The following is a 9,117-nucleotide window of genomic DNA, read 5'->3' on the forward strand; positions in this document are numbered from 1 at the left end:
GTGAGTAACTCCCCTCCTGACTCTCCCACCATCGGGTCAGAGGCTGGGAATCCTGCAGCGAGTAACTCCCCTCAAAGCCCTGTCCCACCATCGACAAGGCCCAAGTCAGGAGGGTGAGGGGATACTCCCCACTTGCCCTGGATGGGGGCAGCTCTAGCAACACTCGAGAAGCTCAACACTGTCCAGGGACACAGCCATCCTACCCCCACCCCCTCCCCCCAACACTCGATCGACACACTGACCCTCACTTTCAACATTCCCTCCCACCCCCGAGGTAGCTGGGTCCATTAGAAATGCTCGGCTGAGCTCCAACACTCCCTCCACCCCCAATGTAGCTGGGTCCATTAGGAATGCTCGGCTTAGCTCCAACACCGACGCAGAGGGACAGCAGTGCGTACCGCCTACAAGACGCACCGAGGCTGCTTCGACTGCACCTTCCAAACTCCCCCACCTCGTACCCCCTGGATGGACGAGGGAGGAGCAGTGCCAGGCAATTAGGGACAGAGGCATAGATGCCAGGCATGGGAAACTGTGCCAACGTCCAGACACCCGGCTGTGCTCTGCATCAGGAGATGGACGATGGAGCCCGGAACACCACCACCCCAATAATAGGGGCTGGGGAGGGAGATACATGGTGGGAATCCCGACAGGGTGCGTCTCTGGAACTTGCGTGAGGGCAGGGGTCGGTTTGGCAGTTCCCGCACCGCCTCTGCAGTGGAATAGCCTCAGGTTTTCCATCTTCCCCGGGGCAGCGGTTGAAAGGGGGGGTGTGGTGGTGTTCAGACCACACCCATCCCTACCCTATCCTACGGGTTAAAGGTCAACCCTCCCACTCACTCTGCCTTATGGTTGAGGGGTTGGGGTGAAGGGGAGCTGGGCGAGGCCACACTTGGTCGGCCTGCAGCTCCTCAGCGATCCGCCTCCCAGCCCCCACCCCCCACCCCGGGAAACGACAGACCCCATCATCATCTTCCCCCTCCCCAAGACCCCCGGCTGTCCATCAGAATACAGCACTTTCACTGACCCTGAGGATTGTGGGTAACTGCAGCCACCATGGGAAATGGATAACCACTGAGCAGTCAGGCAGTGGTACAGACTCCTGTCAGGACGAGGACCGGAGGAACAGGGCCTGGCTAGTCATCATGATGCGTCCTGCAGCCCATGGAGCAGAGGAAGAGGCCCTTTGGACCATCGTGTCTGCACTAGCCCTTTTCCCAGGGACGCAATCACTGTCCCGTACACCAGGTATCTCACTGACCTCCCTGCTGTCAATTTTCACGCAGAGCATCTCCATCTGATGTGCCATCCCAGACCACAACACCCATCAAAATCCTCGCCTCGTCTGTCACTGCCTCTGCTTCTTTAGTGCGTTCCCCCTCAATCCCCAACTCACCCAGAGTCCAGTAAAATAACCCCCAACTCTCCCTTACCCTGGGTTACTGCCCAGTAATATAACCCCCCGCTCTCCCGTACCCTGGATTACTGTCCAGTAATATATCCCCCCGCTCTCTCGTAACCTGGATTACTGTCCAGTAATATAACCCCCCGCTCTCCCGTACCCTGGATTACTGTCCAGTAATATAACCCCCCGCTCTCCCGTACCCTGGATTACTGCCCAGTAATATAACCCCTAGCACTCCCGTACCCTGGGTTACTGCCCAGTAATATAAACACCCGCTCTCCCGTACCCGGGATTACTGCCCAGTAATATAACCCCCGCTCTCCCGTACCCTGGGTTACTGTCCAGTAACATAACCCCCCGCTCTCCCGTACCCTGGATTACTGTCCAGTAATATAACCCCCCGCTCTCGCGTACCCTGGATTACTGTCCAGTAATATAACCCCCCGGCTCTCCCGTACCCTGGGTTACTGTCCAGTAATATAACCCCTCCGCTATCCCGTACCCTGGATTACTGTCCAGTAATATAACCCCCGCTCTCCCGTACCCTGGGTTACTGTCCAGTAATATAACCCCCCCCGCTCTCCCGTACCCTGGGTTACTGACCAGTAATATAACCCCCCGCTCTCCCGTACCCTGTGTTACTGCTAGTAATATAACCCCCCGCTCTCCCGTAACCTGGGTTACTGCCCAGTAATATAACCCCCCGCTCTCCCGTACCCTGGGTTACTGCCCAGTAATATAATCCCCCGCTCTCCCGTACCCTGGGTTACTGTCCAGTAATATAACCCCCGCTCTCCCGTACCCTGGGTTACTGTCCAGTAATATAACCCCCCGCTCTCCCGTACCCTGTATTACTGTCCAGTAACATAACCCCCAGCTCCCCCATACCCTGGGTTACTGCCCAGTAATATAACCCCCCCGCTCTCCTGTACCCTGGATTACTGTCTAGTAATATAACCCCCCGCTGTCCCGTACCCTGGGTGACTGTCCAGTAATATAACCCCCTGCTCTCCCATACCTTGGGTTACTGTCCAGTAATATAACCCCCCGCTCTCCCGTACCCTGTATTACTGTCCAGTAACATAACCCCCAGCTCCCCCATACCCTGCGTTACTGTCCAGTAATTTAACCCCCCCGCTCTCCTGTACCCTGGGTTACTGTCCAGTAATATAACCCCCTGCTCTCCCATACCTTGGGTTACTGTCCAGTAATATAACCCCCCGCTCTCCCGTACCCATGGTTACTGTCCAGTAATATAACCCCCCGCTCTCCCGTACCCTGCGTTACTGTCCAGTAATATAACCCCCCCGCTCTCCTGTACCCTGGGTTACTGTCCAGTAATATAACCCCAGCTCTATTGTACCCTGGGTTACTGTCCAGTAATATAACCCCAGCTCTATCGTACCCTGGGTTACTCTCCAGTAATACAACCCCCCGCTCTCTTGTACCCTGGGCTACTGCACAGTAATATAACCCCCCCGCTCTCCCGTAACCATGGTTACTGTCCAGTAATATAACCCCAGCTCTCCTGTACCCTGGGTTACTGTCCGGTAATATAACCCCAGCTCTATCGTACCCTGGGTTACTCTCCAGTAATACAACCCCCCGCTCTCTTGTACCCTGGGCTACTGCACAGTAATATAACCCCCCCGCTCTCCCGTAACCATGGTTACTGTCCAGTAATATAACCCCAGCTCTCCTGTACCCTGGGTTACTGTCCAGTAATATAACCACCCGCTCACCCGTGCCCTGGATTACTCTCCAGTAATATAACCCCAAGCTCTCCCGTACCCTGGGTTACTGTCCAGTAACATAACCCCCGGCTCTCCCGTACCCTGGATTACTGCCCAGTAATATAACCCCCCGCTCTCCCGTACCCTGGCTTACTGCCCAGTAATATAACCCCCCGCTCTCCCGTACCCTGGGTTACTGTCCAGTAATATAACACCCCGCTCTCCCGTACCCTGGGTTACTGCCCAGTAATATAACCCCCCGCTCTCCCGTACCCTGTATTACTGTCCAGTAATATAACCCCCGCTCTCCCGTACCCTGGGTTACTGTCCAGTAATATAACCACCTGCTCTCCCGTACCCTGGGTTACCGTCCAGTAATATAACCCCCTGCTCTCCCGTACCCTGGATTACCGTCCAGTAATATAACCCCCCTGCTCTCCAGTACCCTGGATTACCGCCCAGTAATATTACCCCCCCGCTCTCCCGTACCCTGGGTTACTGTCCAGTAATATAACCCCCGCTCTCCCATACCCTGGATTACTGGCCAGTAATATAACCACCGCTCTCCCGTACCCTGGATTACTGTCCAGTAACAAAAACCCCCGCTCTCCCATACCCTGGGTCACTGTCCAGTAATATAACACCCCGCTCTCCCGTACCCTGGATTAGTGTCCAGTAATATAACCCCCGCTCTTCCGTGCCCTGGGTTACTGCCCAGTAATATAACCCCCCGCTCTCCTGTACCCTGGGATACTGTCCAGTAATATAACCCCCCGCTCTCCCGTACCCTGGGTTACTGCCCAGTAATATAACCCCCCGCTCTCCTGTACCCTGGGTTACTGTCCAGTAATATAACCCCCCGCTCTCCCGTACCCTGGGTTACTGTCCAGTAATATAACCCCCCGCTCTCCCGTACCCTGGGTTACTGTCCAGTAATATAACCCCCGCTCTCCCATACCCTGGGTCACTGTCCAGTAATATAACACCCCGCTCTCCCGTACCCTGGATTAGTGTACAGTAATATAACCCCCCGCTCTCCCGTGCCCTGGGTTACTGTCCAGTAATATAACCCCCCGCTCTCCTGTACCCTGGGATACTGTCCAGTAATATAACCCCCCGCTCTCCCGTACCCTGGGTTACTGCCCAGTAATATAACCCCCCGCTCTCCTGTACCCTGGGTTACTGTCCAGTAATATAACCCCCCGCTCTCCCGTACCCTGGGTTACTGTCCAGTAATATAACCCCCCGCTCTCCCGTACCCTGGGGTCCTGTCCAGTAATATAACCCCCGCTCTCCTGTACCCTGGGTTACTGTCCAGTAATATAACCCCCGCTCTCCTGTACCCTGGGTTACTGTCCAGTAATATAACCCCCCGCTCTCCCGTACCCTGGGTTACTGCCCAGTAATATAACCCCTAGCTCTCCCGTACCCTGGATTACTGTCCAGTAATATAACCCCCCGCTCTCCCGTACCCTGGGTTACTGCCCAGTAATATAAACACCCGCTCTCCCGTACCCGGGATTACTGCCCAGTAATATAACCCCCGCTCTCCCGTACCCTGGGTTACTGTCCAGTAATATAACCCCCCGCTCTCCCGTACCCTGGATTACTGTCCAGTAACATAATCCCCTGTGCTCCCGTACCCTGGGTTACTGTACAGTAATATAACCCCCGCTCTCCCGTACCCTGGGTTACTGTCCAGTAACATAACCCCCCCGCTCTCCCGTACCCTGGATTACTGTCCAGTAATATAACCCCCCGCTCTCCTGTACCCTGGATTACTGTCCAGTAATATAACCCCCCGCTCTCCCGTACCCTGGATTACTGTCCAGTAATATAACCCCCCGGCTCTTCCGTACCCTGGGTTACTGTCCAGTAATATAACCCCCCGCTCTCCCGTACCCTGGGTTACTGTCCAGTAATATAACCCCTACGCTATCCCGTACCCTGGATTACTCTCCAGTAATATAACCCCCGCTCTCCCGTACCCTGGGTTACTGTCCAGTAAAAAACCCCCCGCTCTCCCGTACCCTGGGTTACTGTCCAGTAATATAACCCCCCCGCTCTCCCGTACCCTGGGTTACTGACCAGTAATATAACCCCCTGCTCTCCCGTACCCTGTGTTACTGCTAGTAATATAACCCCCCGCTCTCCCGTAACCTGGGTTACTGCCCAGTAATATAACCCCCCGCTCTCCCGTACCCTGCGTTACTGTCCAGTAATATAACCCCTCCGCTATCCCGTACCCTGGATTACTGTCCAGTAATATAACCCCCGCTCTCCCGTACCCTGGGTTACTGTCCAGTAATATAACCCCCCCGCTCTCCCGTACCCTGGGTTACTGACCAGTAATATAACCCCCCGCTCTCCCGTACCCTGTGTTACTGCTAGTAATATAACCCCCCGCTCTCCCGTAACCTGGGTTACTGCCCAGTAATATAACCCCCCGCTCTCCCGTACCCTGGGTTACTGCCCAGTAATATAACCCCCCGCTCTCCCGTACCCTGGGTTACTGTCCAGTAATATAACCCCCGCTCTCCCGTACCCTGGGTTACTGCCCAGTAATATAACCCCCGCTCTCCCGTACCCTGGGTTACTGTCCAGTAATATAACCCCCCCGCTCTCCCGTACCCTGGGTTACTGCCCAGTAATATAACCCCCAGCTCCCCCATACCCTGGGTTACTGCCCAGTAATATAACCCCCCCGCTCTCCTGTACCCTGGATTACTGTCCAGTAATATAACCCCCCGCTCTCCCGTACCCTGGGTTACTGTCCAGTAATATAACCCCCCGCTCTCCCGTACCCTGCGTTACTGTCCAGTAATATAACCCCCCCGCTCTCCTGTACCCTGGGTTACTATCCAGTAATATAACCCCCTGCTCTCCCATACCTTGGGTTACTGTCCAGTAATATAACCCCCCGCTCTCCCGTAACATGGTTACTGTCCAGTAATATAACCCCCCGCTCTCCCGTACCCTGCGTTACTGTCCAGTAATATAACCCCCCCGCTCTCCTGTACCCTGGGTTACTGTCCAGTAATATAACCCCAGCTCTATCGTACCCTGGGTTACTCTCCAGTAATACAACCCCCCGCTCTCTTGTACCCTGGGCTACTGCACAGTAATATAACCCCCCCGCTCTCCCGTACCCTGGATTACTGCCCAGTAATATAACCCCCACTCTCCCGTGCCCTGGGTTACTGCCCAGTAATATAACCCCCGGCTCTCCCGTACCCGGGATTACTGTCCAGTAACATAACCACCTGCTCTCCCGTACCCTGGGTTACCGTCCAGTAATATAACCCCCTGCTCTCCCGTACCCTGGGTTACTGTCCAGGAATATAACCCCCGGCTCTCCCGTACCCTGGATTACTGTCCAGTAACATAACCCCCGGCTCTCCCGTACCCTGGATTACTGCCCAGTAATATAACCCCCCGCTCTCCCGTACCCTGGGTTACTGCCCAGTAATATAACCCCCCGCTCTCCCGTACCCTGGGTTACTGTCCAGTAATATAACCCCCCACTCTCCCATACCCTGGGTTACTGCCCAGTAATATAACACCCCGCTCACCCGTACCCTGGGTTACTGCCCAGTAATATAACCCCCCGCTCTCCCGTACCCTGTATTACTGTCCAGTAATGTAACCCCCGCTCTCCCGTACCCTGGGTTACTGTCCAGTAACATAACCACCTGCTCTCCCGTACCCTGGGTTACCGTCCAGTAATATAAACTCCTGCTCTCCCGTACCCTGGATTACCGTCCAGTAATATAACCCCCCCGCTCTCCAGTACCCTGGATTACTGTCCAGTAATATAACCCCCAGCTCTCCCGTACCCTGGATTACTGCCCAGTAATATTACCCCCCCACTCTCCCGTACCCTGGGTCACTGTCCAGTAATATAACCCCCCCGCTCTCCCGTACCCTGGGTTACTGTCCAGTAATATAACCCCCGCTCTCCCATTCCCTGGATTACTGGCCAGTAATATAACCACCGCTCTCCCGTACCCTGGATTACTGTCCAGTAATATAACCCCCCGCTCTCCCGTACCCTGGGGTCCTGTCCAGTAATATAACCCCCCGCTCTCCTGTACCCTGGGTTACTGCCCAGTAATATAACCCCCGGCTCTCCTGTACCCTGGGTTACTGTCCAGTAATATAACCCCCGTTCTCCTGTACCCTGGGTTACTGTCCAGTAATATATGCCCCCGCTCTCCCGTACCCTGGGTTACTCTCCAGTAATATAACCCCCCGCTCTCCCGTACCCTGGGTTACTGCCCAGTAATATAACCCCCCCGCTCTCCCGTACCCGGGATTCCTGCCCAGTAATATAACCCCCGCTCTCCCGTGCCCTGTGTTACTGCCCTGTAATATAACCATCCGCTCTCCCGTACCATGGATTACTGTCCAGTAATATATACACCCGCTCTCCCTTACCCTGGGTTACTGTCCAGTAATATAACCCCCCGCTCTCCCGTACCCTGCGTTACTGCCCAGTAATATAACCCCCCGCTCTCCCGTACCCTGGGTTACTGCCCAGTAATATAACACCCCGTTCTCCCGTACCATGGATTACTGCCCAGTAATATAAGCACCCGCTTTCCCGTACCCTGGGTTACTGCACAGTAATATAAACCCCGCTCTCCCGTACCCTGGGTTATTGTCCAGTATTATAACACCCGCTCTCCCGTACCCTGGGTTACTGTCCAATAATATAACCACCTGCTCTCCCGTACCCTGGGTTACTGTCCAGTAATATAACCCCCCGCTCTCATGTACCCTGGGTTACCGTCCAGTAATATAACCCCCCGCTCTGCCGTACCCTGGATTACTGTCCAGTAATATAACCACCCGCTCTCCCGAACCCTGCGTTACTCTCCAGTAATATAACCCCCCGCTCTCCTGTACCCTGGGTTACTGTCCAGTAATATAACCCCCCACTCTCCCGTACCCTGGATTACTGTCCAGTAATATAACCCCCCGCTCTCCCGTACCCTGCGTAACTGTCCAGTAATATAACCCCCGACTCTCCCGTACCCTGGATTACTGTCCAGTAATATAACCCCCGGCTCTCTTGTACCCTGGATTACTGTCCAGTAATATAACCCCCGGCTCTCCCGTACCCTGGGTTACTGTCCAGTAACATAACCACCTGCTCTCCCGTACCCTGAGTTACCGTCCAGTAATATAACCCCCTGCTCTCCCGTACCCTGGATTACTGTCCAGTAATATAACCCCCCCGCTCTCCCGTACCCTGGATTACTGTCCAGTAATATAACCCCCAGCTCTCCCGTACCCTGGATTACTGTCCAGTAATATAACCCCCCGCTCTCCCGTACCCTGGGTTACTGCCCAGTAATATAACCCCCGCTCTCCCGTGCCCTGTGTTACTGCCCTGTAATATAACCACCCACTCTCCCGTACCCTGGGTTACTGCCCAGTAATATAACCTCCCACTCTCCCGTACCATGGATTACTGCCCAGTAATATAACCACCCGCTTTCCCCTACCCTGGGTTACTGCACAGTAATATAAACCCCGCTCTCCCGTACCCTAGGTTATTGTCCAGTAATATAACCCCTAGATCTCCCATACCCTGGGTTACTGTCCAGTAATATAACCACCTGCTCTCCCATACCCTGGGTTACCGTCCAGTAATATAACCCCCGCTCTCCCGTACCCTGGATTACTGTCCAGTAATATATACACCCGCTCTCCCGTACCCTGGGTTACTGTCCAGTAATATAACACCCCGCTCTCCCGTACCCTGGATTAGTGTCCAATAATATAACCCCCGCTCTTCCGTGCCCTGGGTTAATGCCCAGTAATATAACCCCCCGCGCTCCTGTACCCTGGGATACTGTCCAGTAATATAACCCCCCGCTCTCCCGTACCCTGGGTTACTGTCCAGTAATATAACCCCCAGCTCTCCCGTACCCTGGGTTACTGCCCAGTAATATTACCCCCCCGCTCTCCCGTACC

Source organism: Hemiscyllium ocellatum, unplaced genomic scaffold, assembly GCF_020745735.1.
Source record: "Hemiscyllium ocellatum isolate sHemOce1 unplaced genomic scaffold, sHemOce1.pat.X.cur. R, whole genome shotgun sequence".
In the NCBI taxonomy this organism is placed as follows: Eukaryota; Metazoa; Chordata; class Chondrichthyes; order Orectolobiformes; family Hemiscylliidae; genus Hemiscyllium; species Hemiscyllium ocellatum.